Source organism: Microtus ochrogaster, chromosome 22, assembly GCF_000317375.1.
Source record: "Microtus ochrogaster isolate Prairie Vole_2 chromosome 22, MicOch1.0, whole genome shotgun sequence".
NCBI classification, from domain to species: domain Eukaryota; kingdom Metazoa; phylum Chordata; class Mammalia; order Rodentia; family Cricetidae; genus Microtus; species Microtus ochrogaster.
Window position 1 is genome coordinate 15,383,444 of NC_022023.1, and position 16,199 is coordinate 15,399,642.

The following is a 16,199-nucleotide window of genomic DNA, read 5'->3' on the forward strand; positions in this document are numbered from 1 at the left end:
AGGTGGGGGTGGGTGGGTGGTGATCTTGGTTTCTGAATACCCTCTCCACGTTGTGAGCAGTCCTTCTCTCTGTATGCTTTGCTATGTGTGTATGCTAATTCACTTTCAATACAATGTGTTGCCTGATGCTGCCTGCTGTGTCTATAGAGATTTTTTTTTGCCCCTGCCTTTTAATTCTTTAATTGGTGGAGAAAATGAACCAGATCAAGACCCTCAGACAGCAGAGTAGGGCAAAGCGAAGAAAAACATCTGTCTCCGAACTCCCACAGAGTGCTGCTTTAAGACACCCATGCAAAGCTGCCTAACACGAGGGCTTCCCAGCATCCTCTAGAACAGAAAGATCTAAAATAGACGGCCTTCGTGAGGGGTGACGTGGAAGCTCGTTTCATCTTGCCAAGAAAAATTAAGTAAAAAAAGTAAGGTTTCAAACAGCTTGCGTGGTGGGTGCAACCATTGTGTGAAAAGGGTGGGGCACAGGGTGCACAGCAGACCACAGGCAGGGATCGGGACAGGGATGGGGCAGACATGCATTCACTTCCTCATCTTTGCACTTCCCAAATATTCTCTCATCATATAAACGTGTAGCCATCCCCCACCCCCCAAGAGACAGACTCTCACACTGTAAAGCAGGTGGTCCCAGAACTTATGTAGCCCGAGTTGACGCTGGACTCACAGCAATCCTCCTGCCCCAACATCCCAAATAACTGATGTAAGCTACCACACTTGGCTTTGTAGTACCCACTTAAAAAAAAAAAAAACAAAACAAAACAAAAAAAACTAGTCAGAACTGCATTTTCCAAGCGTGACATCTCTCATATAGAGTCAATATTTTGTTTATTGATTTATTATGTATACAGTATTCTACTTTCATGTATGCCTGCAAGTCAGAAGAAGGAGATCTACAAGTCAGATCTCATTATAGATGGTTGTGAGCCACCATGTGGGTGCTGGGAATTGAACTCAGGACCTCTGGAAGAGCAGCTAGTACTCGTAACCTCTGAGTCTCTCCAACCTGAATATATTGTACTTTTCAATGTATATTTTCTTTAAGTAAGTTTTAGTGTGGTCAGAAAAGCAGTTCAGCAGATAAAGGTGTCTGTTGCTAAACATGACAATCTGGTTGGATCCTAGGAACAATCTGGTTGGATGGAAGGGGGGCACCAAACCCCCAAACTGTCTAATCACAGCATGCATACCATGGCATGTATACACCCACATACATAAATACAAACACAGTGAATAATAAAAGTAAAGCATTAAAAAAATTAAACTGAACAACAATAACAACAAAAATCAAGCTAGGTGTGGGGGGCTCACACTTTTAATCCCAACACTCAGGAGTCAGAAGCAGACAGATCTCTGTGTTCGAGGCCAGCCTGGTCTACCTATTAAGTTTTGGGCTAGCCACAGCAAAGAGAGACCCTTTCTCAAAACAAACAAATGACCATCAATATTTGAATTAGGGACATTACATTTTAAAAATTTAAATAGAGCCAATTTTAAAACAAAATAGCTTTGTGTGATAAAGCGGACTTTACCACTCGCTGGTCTGGTTATCAGTGTTCCCAACATGCACCTGGCGAAGAATGTTGTGAGCTAACGAACCTCCGCTGACTGGGGAAGTGATTCAGTTGGCAGAATGCTGGCTCTGGGTTCCATCTCAGCACTGTATAAGAAACGGGCTTATTAACGCAACGGCCTAGGAGCCCAGACTCTCCAGACGCCCAAGTAGGGGATGAGGAGTCAAGATCATCCTTTCTCTCAGCCAGTTCCTGGCCAACCTGGGCTCCACTTAAAGACACAAGTCAGATACTATGTAAACCGGTGCTACCAACGTTCGGAGTCTTTAATCCACTCTTTACCTGACTGTTGCCTAATGATTCTGAAATATCAGAGACTGGGTCCGTATGTAACAAGTGCTTTGTCCAACTGGCCCAGAACACACACTTCAGGGTCATACTGGGGTTCTTCATCAGTATACTGCAACCATTTTATAAACTGAGAAGATTTAATTCCCATGTATGATGCCCCAGAACCAAGATAGGCAAAAATATAATCTGTAAATAGAAACTGATCCTTAAAAGAAGATGGTATAGTGGATGGTGACACCTGTGATCCCAGCACTTGGGAGGATCAAGAAATCAAGGTCACCCTTGGGTGTACAGTGAGTTTGAGGCCAGCCTGGGCTACCAGAGGGCCTAGCCTAAAACAACAACAAAACCAGTTCTTATGGAAAATAAGTTCAACACCCATATGTTATCAACACTGAACAGAAGCACGGGGTTTAAAATGGCTATAATCACTGGGCATCAGGGCCGCATGCTTGGAATCCCAGGAACCTGAAGGTTGAGGCAGGAGGACCATGAGAGGCCAAGCCTAGATTGGCTATGTAGACCTGTCTCAAAAAACACCACCAGAGACAGGGAGACAGAGAGACAGAGAGACAGAGAGACAGAGAGAAGGATGAATACTGGGCCATGAAAGGCTGTTGTATAATCCTAATACTCGACCACATCAAGAGGTTTCCCCACCCTTCCAGTGTCTGTTCCTGGGACAGCCACGATGAAATAGAAAGGCTCACAACACCTCATGCCCTGAGTCATCAACTCTTCAACTGGTCAACGAGGGTTCAAACCCCACAGCCAATAAAAATCCAAATACTGTAGGTTATGGTCTTGGCAGAAATTCTGCCAGGTGGGATTCCTTTACACTGGGAATGTCTGGTTTTCACAGAACCAGATTTTAAGAGGAAAGGAAGGAAGAAGGAAGGAAGGAAGGAAGGAAGGAAGGAAGGAAGGAAGGAAGGAAGGAAGGAAGAAGGAAGGAAGGAAGGAAATAATTTCCCATCTGCCACAGGGCCAGAGGCTGTGCAATGCTAACGGCAGGAGCTGCGCACTAAGCGGTGGAACCCTTGCACATGCTCTGTCAGAGGTGACTCTGGGAAGGAGGGCATGGCAGTGGCGAGGAAGTCATCTTTCTGTTAGAATGTCAGGGGAAACAGGGGGAGCAATGCGGCCAAGGAAGGAACCATTATTCTAAAACAGCCGAGTGGTGAAGAACCAAGGCAAGAGGATCATAATCCTAGGTGCCCATCAGTGACGAGTAATCAACTTTGGTGACACCTAGAGAAGGGGATGGCATTTCTGCAAAAACAAGAACGAACAAACAAACAAACAATAATAAACGAAGAAACAAAAGTGACGGGCATCTTTTCGTTTACAGGAAACCAGCCCTAGACACAGACAGCATTTTTCAATACAGGTCAATTCCCTTGGAACCCAACAGACTTCAAAAGGCATCAAAGAGGGAGAGTAAATGAAAGTGGGATTAAAAAGGGAGGAATGAGAAAACTTCTCCTGATGAAATGAGAAAAGAAAGACAACTCTACTGCATTGCCATCTGGTTTGCTTCAAGCTCTATTGAAAAACAAAAAAAAGGCGGGGGGGGGGGGAGCGGAGCAGGGGAAATGCAGACAGAAGAAAGAACAAGTACATGGCCATGGCCAGCAAGGGTCTGTCCTGCACTTGTGTCTCCGCCAGGCTTCTGCTGCCACTCCCCCTACTCAAATGACGAGGGAACTCGCTTAAAGGCACTCGACACCTGATCCCTGAACTTCCGAAAAGCACTTAAATGGGTGGCTCATGAAATCTTCATCTAAAAACATTCACCCATTTATAATCAAGCTGAATCACACTGACAACTGGGGAGGGAGGCCGGGTGGAGAGAATGCGAGTCTGGAAGGACACCGTGCAGACTGGGATCCCGGGGACTTCTGTCTACCACTTTGAGGGATTCACTTTCACTCCCTTCAAAGATGACAGAAATGCCTGTGTCCGGGAGGAGTGCTCACAGGGTGACAACTGACAGAGGAGCTACATTGTCTGACTTAATATGAGGAAAATGGGGGGAGGGGGTGGTGCAACTAAGGAACTTGTGTTAGGATATAGACTACATTTCTGCAGGGGGGGAATATTGGGTGGTGGATCTGAAGAAAAGCTAGAGAGAAAGGCAACAACACACTAGTTAGCAAATCTGTTATGGTTACCATGAGCCAGGCACTGTTCTAATGTTCCCAATAGTGCCTATTTCTCCGTCTTTAACCAAGGTGCCAACATTGTCCTTTGCCTTACTGGTGAGGAAACAGGCACAGAGAGGTTGGATAACTGGTCCCAAGTTGCACAGCTGAGAAGAAGCAGGACTAAGATTCAAACCCAGACACTGAGACACTGAGGTCTGTGCTTCTAACCTGTCCGGGCTCCTCTAGAACTTGAATAAAGAATGAGAACTAGGCTGCGTGTAAAATTTAAGTCATGCCCAGGCTAGATCTAGGGTCAAAAGTTTAACTCTTAGTCATGACCCTGTGATGACCAGCCAGCCTTGTGACCATCTGGGGCCTTGAGTTTCTTCAGCTGTACAATAAGGAGAATGGGTTGGATGAGCATTTTAGGTTGAAAAGATCCTAAGTTCATGCTGGCCATTAACAGCACAGACTGGCCTGCTTTCTGGCTCGCCGAAAGCTTCATTTATTCTTACATGGGCAAGGTGAGTTACAATTACTTCTGCTTCCTGACCTTCAGAAGATTATGTCCCTTCTATTCAGGCAAACAAGAGAAGGCGGTGAAGAGGGAAAATGCACTCTGCTTAATGTGGTTGTAACCCAATGGCCCTTGAAAAGCTCTGGGCACAGATCATGTTGACTCTGCCAAACCTGCAATCTCTCCCGCGCCTGTTCTCAGAACCTGCCTGTGGGCCAGGTAAAACTGATAAACCGGGAGTTGGAGGCACTGAAATAGAGGAACCGGAAAGAGTAACCCTAACAGCGCACTGAAATAATAAACTCGGTTAACTCATCTTTTGGTATAATCTATTCATCTGCATACCAGGCACGCACACACGCACATGAGAGCAAACACCTCAAAAATCATTATGGGTGAATTCAACACCCCCTTGGAATATAGTGGACTCTGGTAAGTATCCCCCTCAAACTAGTCACTAAATGTTGACCAGCGTGCATTGGTGGATGGAGAAAGGCCTTACTGATGGATCATACAATCCTTCCCTTCCTAAGCATCCCAGACAGGTGGCTGTCATCTGGCCTCTGCCTAGGCACTTCCAAGGTCGATGTTCTGGCTGCCTAGCCTGGCAGGCAGCCCAGGGCGCTGCTGGACAGATCTTGCTGTGGGGGAAAGCCCACGAAACACCTAGAACAGTTGCCCCACAAGCTCAATAAAGTGCGCCTCCAAGTAGGTCAAAAATTGCTTCCCTAGAACTTGAACCCATCAGTCGTAGGGAGCACCGGGATCCCAAAACGCAGAGGCCCAGCGAATATCCCGGGCTTGTAGTCAGGCCCTTTCAGGTTTCCAGCATCCTGTAACCCTCTTTCCCGAGTCTGATCCGATGGATACCTCCCCAGGCCCAAGAGTGAGCATCGATAGGGAACAGGGGATGGCAGCCAGGAGGCCTCTGTCGGCCTTGTCCCCAAGCTCGGTTCTTCGAGCAGGAGAGGACAAAGGACCTTCAGGAAGGCGTATCCCACCCGTGGTTTGAGCTGCCCCGCTACTAGACAAGCTAGCCCTCCGGACCCCCGCAGTGCCAGGTGACAGTCCCCCCAACAGTCCCCACGGATCAGGAGCACACAGGCTTCGGCGCGATGGGCCGAGCCACGGGAGGGACCGGGGACTCGGGGTTCTGGCCCGATGCCTCCAGAGAGCGATCGCGGCTTGGTGAAGCTCGTCCAACCGAGGTTTTACCTGCTCTCGTTGACTCCAGCGGTGCAGCTAGCCCGGAGTCCGATTCCCGCAGCTCTGCTGCTGCCGGCTGCGCTCGTAGAAATACAGCCGGAACCCCTGGCCAGCGCAGCTCCCGCCGCTACCGGCCCCGCCCAGGCAACTGCAGCCACGCCCCTGACTACTGCCTCTGCCACGCCCCCAACCAAGAGTACCTCACTGCTTATTGGATAGCGCAGCCGCCACTCTATTTGCTAGCGCGCTCATTGCGCCTGGTTGGCAGCCCATTGGTTGGTGTGGCTGTTGCTCAGGGTGGAGGCGGTGATTCTTAGCAGACAGTTCTTCTACAATTGGTTACTTTTGATGTCTTTGGCCAGTGGGCCAAGACGCTATTGGATAAGGGCCGCCCCAAAAGGCGGGATAAGGGGAGCCGGCTAGAGGGTGGGTTGTGTTTGATGGTTGATAGGGGTGAGGTGATGGGAGAGGTCCTATTGTGACTGCTAGCTGGGTTCTGGGGCTGGAAAGGTCTGGAATCCCATGGGCATGAATGCGGGGGAGGGGGGGTGATAGTTCAGCTGCGGGGTTCTCAGCTCTGGTGTGTCCAGGAGGACGGACCTGTAGCTGAGGACACAGGTGACGAAGTGAGGAGTCCTAACTTTGAAGAGCAGAGGTGGTGAGTCACCAAGCCAGAAAGGGACAAAGGAGTGGAGGCTGCGACCTCTGATCTCTCTTAGCTTAGGGAAGTGGGCGGGGACATGCGGGCGTGTTATTGTCCCTCTATGTTCTTTTAGCCTTTCAGCCACCGTTGCAGGTTGGAAGTCTCTTGGAAGAAGGTAACCTCTGAAGTTAGAACGGAGGATGTGCGGTTCAGTGTTTCGGCATGCCTCCGATTTCGTTTGGTAAAGGCTGGTAGCTGATGAGCAGATGAGTGAGAATAGTGCCTGGCATTCCACGGGCCTTCCTCGAGACTCACGGCTCGCCACTCACCCTCTCCGTCCATGCCACTAGGCTCGGTTCTAAAATTCCGGGAGCCTGAGGCTGCACGTGCAATGGCACGAGCTTGACTAAGAGAAGAACACTCCTGGCTTGAAAGGCCGCTCCAGTGGGGCAGCAAGGGACATACTGCCAAGGCTCAGAGGGGCTGCAAGCCCCTGAGGAGGTAGGAGAAATGCAAGAAACACATAGCCAGAGGAAGGAAGTTGTATTTGAAGCAATGCTAAATTTTCCCCAACACATTTTTAGGATTGTTACCAGGAAATTAGGAGCCACCTCAAGGAGTGGAACAAGCTGGGTATGGTGGCTCGTGACTGTTATCCCATCAGAAGACTGAGGCAGGAGGATTGCTTTAAGTGCAAAGCCAGGCTGAGCTACATAATGAGGCCTTATGACAGACAATGTGAGCAAATAGGTTCTTTTGAAGGCTGCTCAGTGCCGAACCAAAAGTCACTCAGTAAAGCATCTCTCAGACTCTCCTGGAGCCCACTTCTCGTTCTGAAGGTACTGGACACCCCAGAGTGTGGACAGAGTAGACTCTTGGAAGTGCACTGAACCTCAGACCTTTGAAAGCACCCATAGCCATGGGGCAGCGGAGAGGAGGGGGAGAGAAGCCATTGTTCGTGTGGTTTTTACCCAGCTGTCACGTCGCCTCCATAAAGTTCCATCTCAAGGCTTATTTATTCCTCCCTATTCTGGTCCATCTTGATGAAGAGAAACCCGGGCTTTGGTAGCAAAGGATTTTACTGAGCCACAGCCTCCCCCATGGTCCTGACTCTTGTGCTGAAACGGTTTGGACTTTGAGAGATGAGCCTTGAATCTGTCACCAGATAGGGATGTTAACTGGTTGGATATAGCCATCTCACTAATAACACACAGGTACCAAACATCACGTGGTAGGTGTGTCATAAGCATGTACTATTGTCAATAAGAGATCCTGAAAAATGATGAACTTATAAATAGATTTGCTGCCAGTTGAGGGAGTTGTATTCATGAGTGTGGGTGCACACACTTGGTTCTGAGCTACAGTTTTCTGGTTCTTCCCTTTAAATAGAGCTGGTTGGTGGTTACGCACACACGGTGGTACACGTGCTGAGGAAGGCAGCTCAGCCTGATTTGGGTCTCCTCCTGCCCGTGTCCGCTGGGGCTCAACATCGGCTTTGGTCTTGGAATGGCTGCCAGTAGCTCCTGGGATCTCAGATGAGTTAATAGCTTGACTCCCGGTCACAAAAGTGACCGTTTGTAGTGAACTGCAGACAGCTCACCTTGGTAAACATGGGTTCACCGTGGTAAAAGTGGATTCACCATGGTAAAAGTGGGTTTTCCGTCCTGTCTCGGGAACCTAGGTTTGACCAGGAGTACCAACAAGGGACATCTGCCCGGCTTAGGAATATTCAAACACAGTGATTCACCAAGGCCCGAAAAGCAGGGTAGACCAAGTCCAGGCAGAGGAGGGAGCTGAACAGGACATGCGTTTCTCCTTTGTGACTGAGTGGCCTCAGGAAGGACCCACGGTCGTAATGAAGCTCACGGTGCTGCTTTCTTATTTATCTCCGGTTTCTATTTCCTCCCCTCTTCCAGGACTCTTGCCAAATTCTGTTTAATCATATTATTTCATTTTACAAAGCATCGATGCGGGAGGTCACTTAGGGGACAAGAATGGCCTCATTTTGGCCTTCAAGTTTAGCAGTCTACAGGGATGGAGGACTCGGTGAGCCTTGGCCTGAGATACTCGGGTGCCAGAGTATGTCTGTAAAGCAGATTGTGAAAGCAGGCGAGCTGGAAGTGTACTTCAGCCTTGCCTGCCTCGCACGCGCAGGGCCCTGGGCTCCATCCTCAGCACAGCACAGACCTGATGCAGGGAGGCACTCTGTCATCCCAGCACTCAGGAGGTGGACGTAGGAGGATCAGAAGTTCAAGATCACCTAGAGACAGTATGTCCCTGCTCACCTCTGCGTTGGCTGAGGCTCTGGGACTTGACTGATGTGGAACTGGATCCATCTCAATGAGAGCCTCTCTACAGGATTTCACCTGAGAGAGTCTACGGGGTACCCTGGAAGATGGGGGAGCCATATGTGGCTCCCATAAGTAAGACAGACTCTGCTTGTTCTGGCCCCTGTCATTCTCAGTCCTCAGGGAATGACAGAGCCACCAGCTTTGGAATCTCGGTCCTTGCGCTCGGATCCTGCTTCCGCCCTCCTTAGCTTTGTGGCCTTGGGCAAGCACAGCGCCTTTCTGTTCTGTCCTTTTCTTTATCGAAAGCAGCCGACTGTGATGTGCTTGCTCCTGGGGCCCTCCGACTAAGCAATGAGTTTGTAATGGGCTGTGTTTCCTTCAGCGCCTGGCAAAGGCCAAGCCCTTAATAAACCTTTGTCATAGTCAACAGAGGAGCCGCTGAAGAACCTTTCTCTAAATCCATCTCATTGTCTGAGTTTTCTCCCTGCTGATCGAAAGCTTTTGGCATTCATGCATGTGTGCACACATGTGTCTATGTAACTTTATTCGAGCCTTTCAAAACAGGCCTCATATAACTCAGAATGGCCCCAAACTTGTGACCCTCCTCCTCTAGCCTTCCAAGTGCCCGGATTGTGACAGGCGGACAGACTGCGACAGAACTCCAGCTCACCCTCCCTCCACCACGCCCGGCCTCCTTTGCTGTGGATTATCTGAAGGATTGTGTTAAGGTTCAGGGGATTAGACTTCATCAGCTTAATCACCATGAGGGCAAAGGGGGAGGGTGAGGCTGAGAAGTTGATACTAGACGCTGCAGTCCGGATGGACAGACGTGTCCTCTGGAGTCCCCTGACAGCCTGACGTGAGTCAGACTGAGGAATGCAGTACCATCGCTTGTTGTCACACCCAGGGGCCGATTATGGGCAGCTTAGGCTCAGAATGCACTGCACCTCCTGGCCAGCTTCTCACTGATGGCAGTGATTGACTTGGTTTAGAAGTTCTAAGGCCTGATGTGTTACTCAGGTCAGTGAAGACAAGCAAGGATGCTGGTTCCTGACATTATTAGAAAAGGCATCCAGCTGGCTGTTTAAAACAGTGATGACAGGAAAATAGCCTTCTGTTTGGCCAGTGCCGTTTCCTTAATCCACCTGTAAAGTTATCTATAATAAGATTTTTTAAAGGGGGTGGAAGGGGAGGCAGGGACCGGCTCAGTGGATAAAGCACTCATTGTGTGTGAGCCTGAGGGCCTGAATTTGGTCCCACGTCAAGGTGGAAGAGAGAACTGATGTCACAATGTTGTCGTTTGGCTTCCACACATCGCTCCCCCATCTTCCACACACACACACGCACACACACACACACACACACACACACACACACACACACACACACACAGTGTTCCAGACTTACTATTACACATCAAAAGTTTTAGACAGATAGGTGAAGACTCAGTCATCAAACCTTTCTCTTCTTGACATCATTCTTAATGACAGCAATAAAAATTGACTGCTCCCCACTATTAATTCCAAAGAGGTCAATAAAATGTGTGCATTAAATTACCGTATCACAAATCCTTACCTACCAAAATTCATGTGCTTGAGCTATTTTAAAGCTACTTAAATCCCTTTAGAGACCCATATACTGTTCCTATCATTTTTTTTAATTAACCAGACAATAAACAGTTTTACTGAGCAACATATTTTCAGCACTAGAGAGATGGGCTGAACCGTGAGGCCAAGTCCTGTCCCCGTGTGGGCGGGTTATAGGACAAAGGGGAAATCCTAGAGACAGCTCAGGACGCTGCTCCCCAGTAAGCAGCGGAGTTCAGCCTGTGCCAAAGATCCTCATTCCCAAGAGGGAACAGTTTCTTCGGATTTGGATTCATGGAGAGTTGAGCTGGAGCAGTGGGTAGGCCAGGTGGTGAAGGCAGCAGCTGCAGAAGCCTCTAGGTGGGAGAGCTCAACACAGCTTGTTCAGAATGGGAGCAGGGTGGAAAACTGGCAGGAGAGATGAACAGACGGGCCAGTGTCAGAGGCCAGAGGCCAGTGAATGTCTTCACTTGAGTTAATGGCTTTGCAGGGTACCCATCTCCCCCTGCCCCTTCCCCCCTCCCCAGTTGCCAGGCAGCTGCCCGTCTCCTTCATAATTGTGGCCCTATCTCTGTATTCCCTCTTCTGTAACTTCTAAGTTCATTAAATTAATTCACTTAAAAAAGTTTTTTTTGAGACAGGTCTTTGTGGGTAGTAGAGGCTAGCCTCAAACTCATGAGTCTCCTTCAGTGACCTGAGTCCTGGAATAATAGGCCTGCACCACCATTCCTGGCTTTTGCCTTTGCTCTTTTTCTTCTTTTTTTCTTTGTGTGTGTGTGTGTGTGTTTTTGTTGTTGTTGGTGGTGGTGGTTTTTTTTTTTTTTTGAAACGGTGTCCTATAATCCTAGGTGATCTCAGACTTGCTATGTAACAGGGGCTGGCTTTGAACTCCTGATGCGCCTGCCTTTACCTGTCAGGTGATTGGATAACAAGAGTGTGCCACCATGCCCAGATGCACCTTTGCTTTGCAAGTGGAAAGGCTTCTTCACACTCAGCCTAAATCAGTGTGTTTGGCTTTGGCTTGGTGATGCTGTGGCTTGAATCTGAAGCCTCTCACACCCTGGGCAAACTCAGGACCACTCAGCCACATCTTCGGTCTAGTCAGTTGTTCTTAACTGTCAACAGTTTTGCTTTCAAAGACGTGTTTGGTTGTCATTGCTAGAAGGGTGCTGTTGACATTCTGTGGATAGAGACCAGAGATGTGACTGAACCACCCTCCAGTGCCCAGAACAGCACCTGGTCATGTGAGATTGGTTACCTGGCCCCCAATGTAGATAGTGCTGTGTCACTGTGGACAGAAGCACTGTGACACGTCAGACTTGATGGTGATGGTTGTAGTTATTCTGATTTCATGAAAATGATGTCATAACTACTAAAGTTTAAGATATTTAAGATAGCCTTCCTCATTCTACCCTAACCTCATTTGTTGTATCATCCTCAATACAGACATGGCACCTTAAAAGTTAGACTTGAGCCAGGCAGTGGTTGCGCATGTCTTTAATCCCAGAACTCAGGTGACTCTCTGAGTTCAAGGCCAGCCTGTTCTACAGAGTGAGTTCCAGGACAGCCAGGACTACACAGAGAAACCATGTCACACACACACACACGCACACAAACACAAAGTCAAGCATGATTCACATAGGTTTTTGTACACCAGTGTTCATCACCGCATTGCTCCCAACTGCCAAAAAGAAGAAACAACTTGTGGATAGAGAAGAATGAGTAAGAAAAAATGAGATTATGACATACACTACAACATGAGTAATCCTCGAGGATGCTGTGCTAAGGAAAACAAGCCAATAAGAATAAAGCCATAAACCCTGTAACTTTTCCCTTCTAAAAGGTGCCTAGAGGTGTCAGATTTAAAGATAACGAAAATAGGCCGGGTAGGAGAGGTATGGAGAGCTGGGTTTAATGGATACCGGATTTCAGTCTTGGGAGAGGAAGCAGTTGTGTAGCTGAGGTGGTTTGCTCATGAGGTAAATGTTCTCAGGCCCAGTGAATTACACACTTACAAAAATGCATAAGAGGGTAATGAAGAAGGACGCCTAGAAGAAACCCCACACTAGCTCAGAATTGAGTATATTAGAGGGTTATTTATTGAGGGGTAGACTCACAGATCACAGTCCTCTGCTGGAACGGGGAACAGCAACCGAATCCCGCAGCCAGAAAAGAGACCCAAAGCATGCTTTACATGGGCATATATAGTATAAAAGGCCACGCAGAAGTGGGCAGGTAACTTAAAGGCTACTGGTGGTAGGAATTCCTATAGCAGGGTAAGTTTTCTCATTACCTATATGTGTGTGTGTATGTGTGTGTGTGCGCTTATGGGAAGGATCTTTCTGAATTCCTCTACCTGATCTTTGTATTAATTTATTGGCCAGTGCAATTCTATGGGCTGTTTCCCTTCACTGTGACTATTGGTTTTGACCATGCCCTGACAAAGACATTGCTTCAGTCTTGCCAACTCAACTTTGGTCCCTTTTGCAGAAACAATCAGGTTAATTTTGAGGCTCAGTCCAACTCCAGAAGTGGGAGGAGGGGGGTTAACCAATGCATTCCATGATCCTCTCTGATGCATTTGTTAACTGGTCTGCAATTGGAGTCTGTGTATGTGGTACTAGGGACTGAACCCAGGCCAGGGTCTCACACACACTAGGCAAGTGCTATACCTCTAAGCTCTATCCCCACCCCCTACTCTAGATTGTTCTAATGGAGGAGTGCCTAGCTACTCTTAATTGCTTCCTAACACAATATCATTTCTGGGAGCATCCCTAATTAACGTCCCCAAATTGTCTGTCTTGGTGAAAGCTCCAGGCTGTTTTATGGATTGCTCCTCCTCAGCAAGGCTGCTCTAGGGCCAGGGGAACTTGAGCAAGGACAGTGGCACTCCCCCTATCTCAACGACAGTCCCGCTTAGTGGACAGGGCATTGGACAGGGTAAGTAGCCTTTGGTTTTCTTGGCTTGCCCCTCTCAAAGCAGAGTCTCTGCCCAGTGAGCAAGCTGGGTGATTAAAGCAGCTCATCTTCAGCCATCCGCAGCCGAACTAGAACTTCCCACCTGTGCTTGAACCTCAGCCCACTCAGCCCACGTTGTCTGCATTGGAGTCTTTGAGACTCGGAGCTGGAAGGCAGCCCGCCTCTGCAGGGTCATACAGATGCCACTGCCGGCCGTGAGCTGGAGAAAAATGCCACTTGTGTTCTTGTTCTCGCCGCCCCCCTCCCAGAATTGGAGTAGGAAGGAGGAAGTGGTTTGTGGCTCAGGGGCACTGACTCGCACTGTTCTTCCCTGGGACTTAGCAGATTTTCTGGCTTCTGAGTTTATACATTTTTTTTAATGTTCTTAGGACAGTTTGCAGGTTTTGTGTTTTACACAGTCCCCACCTGCTGTGGGTGTTTCCCTGGGGACAGACTTCTAGAGCACTTAAGAGTCGCCGTTCCGAAGCCATACATCCGGGTGCCCAGCCTGGAAGCACTGCCTATGTTTTAGCCAGGTCACCCGGGAGGCAGTAAGTACCCTTCCCTGGGTGAATGCACAGCCTGAAGCCAGGCAGAAGAAATGGTGGGCGATGAAGTTAGTTTAGGTGTGAGGTGATTGAGTAAAGACAATAGGAGTCAAAAGGGACAGGGAATTAAAAAGAAAAAAGTGATGTGCAGTGTCTGGCGGCGAATTACTAGTCAAGCGTTCTGCTACTGCATGCAAAAGGCTCTGGGTTCCATCCCCAGAAACACGCCACACACACACACACACACACACACACACACACACACACACACACGCGCGTATACAAACAAAAGCACACATACGCATGTGATATGTGATATGAGTACAAATATTCATCAGGACTTCCTCACAAATTAAAGCTGGGATACAAGGGGAAAGGAAGGGTTAGAGATGATTCCAGGATGCTTGGAGGTGATTGTAAGGAAGAGAAAGGCCAGGCTGACCCAGGGCTGTTGAGATTATGGTAACATGCATATTCAAAGGAGAGAAAGGCGATTTGTAGGGTTCCACACCTGTAACTTTGCAGGATGCAGAAAGATCTGAGCAAGTTCAAGCCTAGCCTGATCTACATTGTAAGTTTCAGGACCAAAAGAAAAAGGGGGGGGGGAGTGAAAGAGCAAATAGGATGTCCTGACTAGAAAGGCAGGTTTGGCCAGTAGGAGAGAGACCAAATTTTGTAGATAAAGAGATTAACAGTTATCTTTTTAATATAGTTTGCAAATTTGTCTGTATACAAGAAAGCAGAAGTCAAGGGAATAGACCAGTTTTAGAGAGAAACACCATCGGGTTACCCCGAACCTGGAAGGATGGAGCTTTTAGGAAGCAGGAGGAGAGCAATGAAGATCAGGAAGGCACCACAAGAAAGGTGGAACAGATGATACAGGCAAAACCGGTGTGGCTCTAAGAGCTTTATACAGCCCTCATGGCTCCATGGGGCCGGTGTGATCATCCTCACAGATAAACTCTAGATGGTTGAGATGACATGCTTAAGGTGCACACATGGTGTGCAGAGACCAAGATTCTAAAAAGCAGGTTAAAATCCAGCAATTAAGTGTGTTATGATTCTCACTTCTAAGTATGAACCCAAAGAAACACATACACAACTGTGGTCATGGTAGCACCATCTTATAAGAACAGCCTGTGACTGTCAACAGCCCAAAGGTTCATTAGCATGACAATGGATAAGCAAATCATGGTATGGCCATATCCAGTGGATTACTGGAGAGCACTGGAGAAGAACAGATCAGATCGTTGCTCTAAGCCCAAAGTGGATAAAATGCAGAGCCAAAGAACTTGCCACAAAGAAGAACTGTTTGGTTTGATCTCCAGAAGGTTCGAAGGAGGCAACAGCAGAGGTTCCAAATGTTTTTAAATGAATTCGGGGGGCCACCCAAGAGTGAGGACTTGAGTTTGGATCCCCAGCTCTCCTGTAAACAGCAGCCGGGTGCGGTGGCCAGCCTGGAAACCTAGCGTGGGGGACAGGCTCCCTGGAGCAAGGCCGCTAGCCACACTTCTCCATCTGGAAGACCTCTCAGCCTTCCATGCGCTACTACAGAACCCCTCCATGCCTACGACTCCCTCCCCATCCTGTGGAGTTTGCTCCCTCAATAATCCCATTTCCCACTCCTATGTTTAGCTAAAGCCATTGATTTGCGAGGCTCTGTGCTGTGACAGAGCGTCAAGGGCAAGGCCACCTACATAATTCAGACCTTACATCATAGCTCCTATCTCGCCAGTAATATTGACTCATTTATGTAACATCTGCTCCCAGGCGCTACCCTTTGGGGTCAGGGATGTTAAATTAGTCATCTTTGTACCTCACTGATGGGAGGCAATAAACCATGTTTATTCAATTGAATCGGAAGAGAGCAATTGCCGAGAAAATGACTTCGGCCAACACTCTTCATCATTTTTAGGGGTCTCTGTAGTAGTTTAGGGCGAGGGACGGGAGGAACAAGGCTTTCCTGTTTAGGAGAGCTCGGAAATTGGCGCAGTTTTCGGGCACCTATTTGGAAATACATCAGTGAGCAGAGGCAGGAAGACTGAGTGATGCGAGTTCAGCACCTTTTGTTTTGTTTGCTCCTGCTCATGTATTCTGTATTCTATATCCTGCCAGGGCCTCATGCGCGCCAGGCAGGTGTTCTGCCATCGAGCTACACCCAAGCATTTCCAAATGCAGAGGGGCGCCAACGGGAAGTAGGTGTACAAAAGATTCCGGTGAGAGTAGACAGTGACCCAGGAGCAAAATGACAGACCATGGAGCTCTTTGGATGGTGGCTCTGGGTGACTCTTGTATAGGCCGACGGACAACCCTGGAACAGTATTTACCCTGTTAAAGTGGCTATTTGCTGCTGTTGATTGTAATTTTGTTTTTAATGTCCTCGCTTATTTGTGGAAACTAAATAAATAAATAAATAAACAGTTGCTGACATG

General features: G+C 48.2%; 1 protein-coding gene across 1 annotated transcript in view; it reads right to left on the reverse strand.

Moving 5' to 3' along the window:
* Abhd2 (abhydrolase domain containing 2) overlaps positions 1-5,866 on the reverse strand; it is a 90,548-nt gene extending 84,682 nt beyond the window's left edge. The window contains exon 1 of the mRNA XM_005357731.3: positions 5,751-5,866. The gene's annotated coding sequence lies outside the window, so the exon portion shown is untranslated. The remainder of the gene's footprint in view (positions 1-5,750) is intronic.
* Between the last annotated feature and the right edge of the window lie 10,333 nt (positions 5,867-16,199).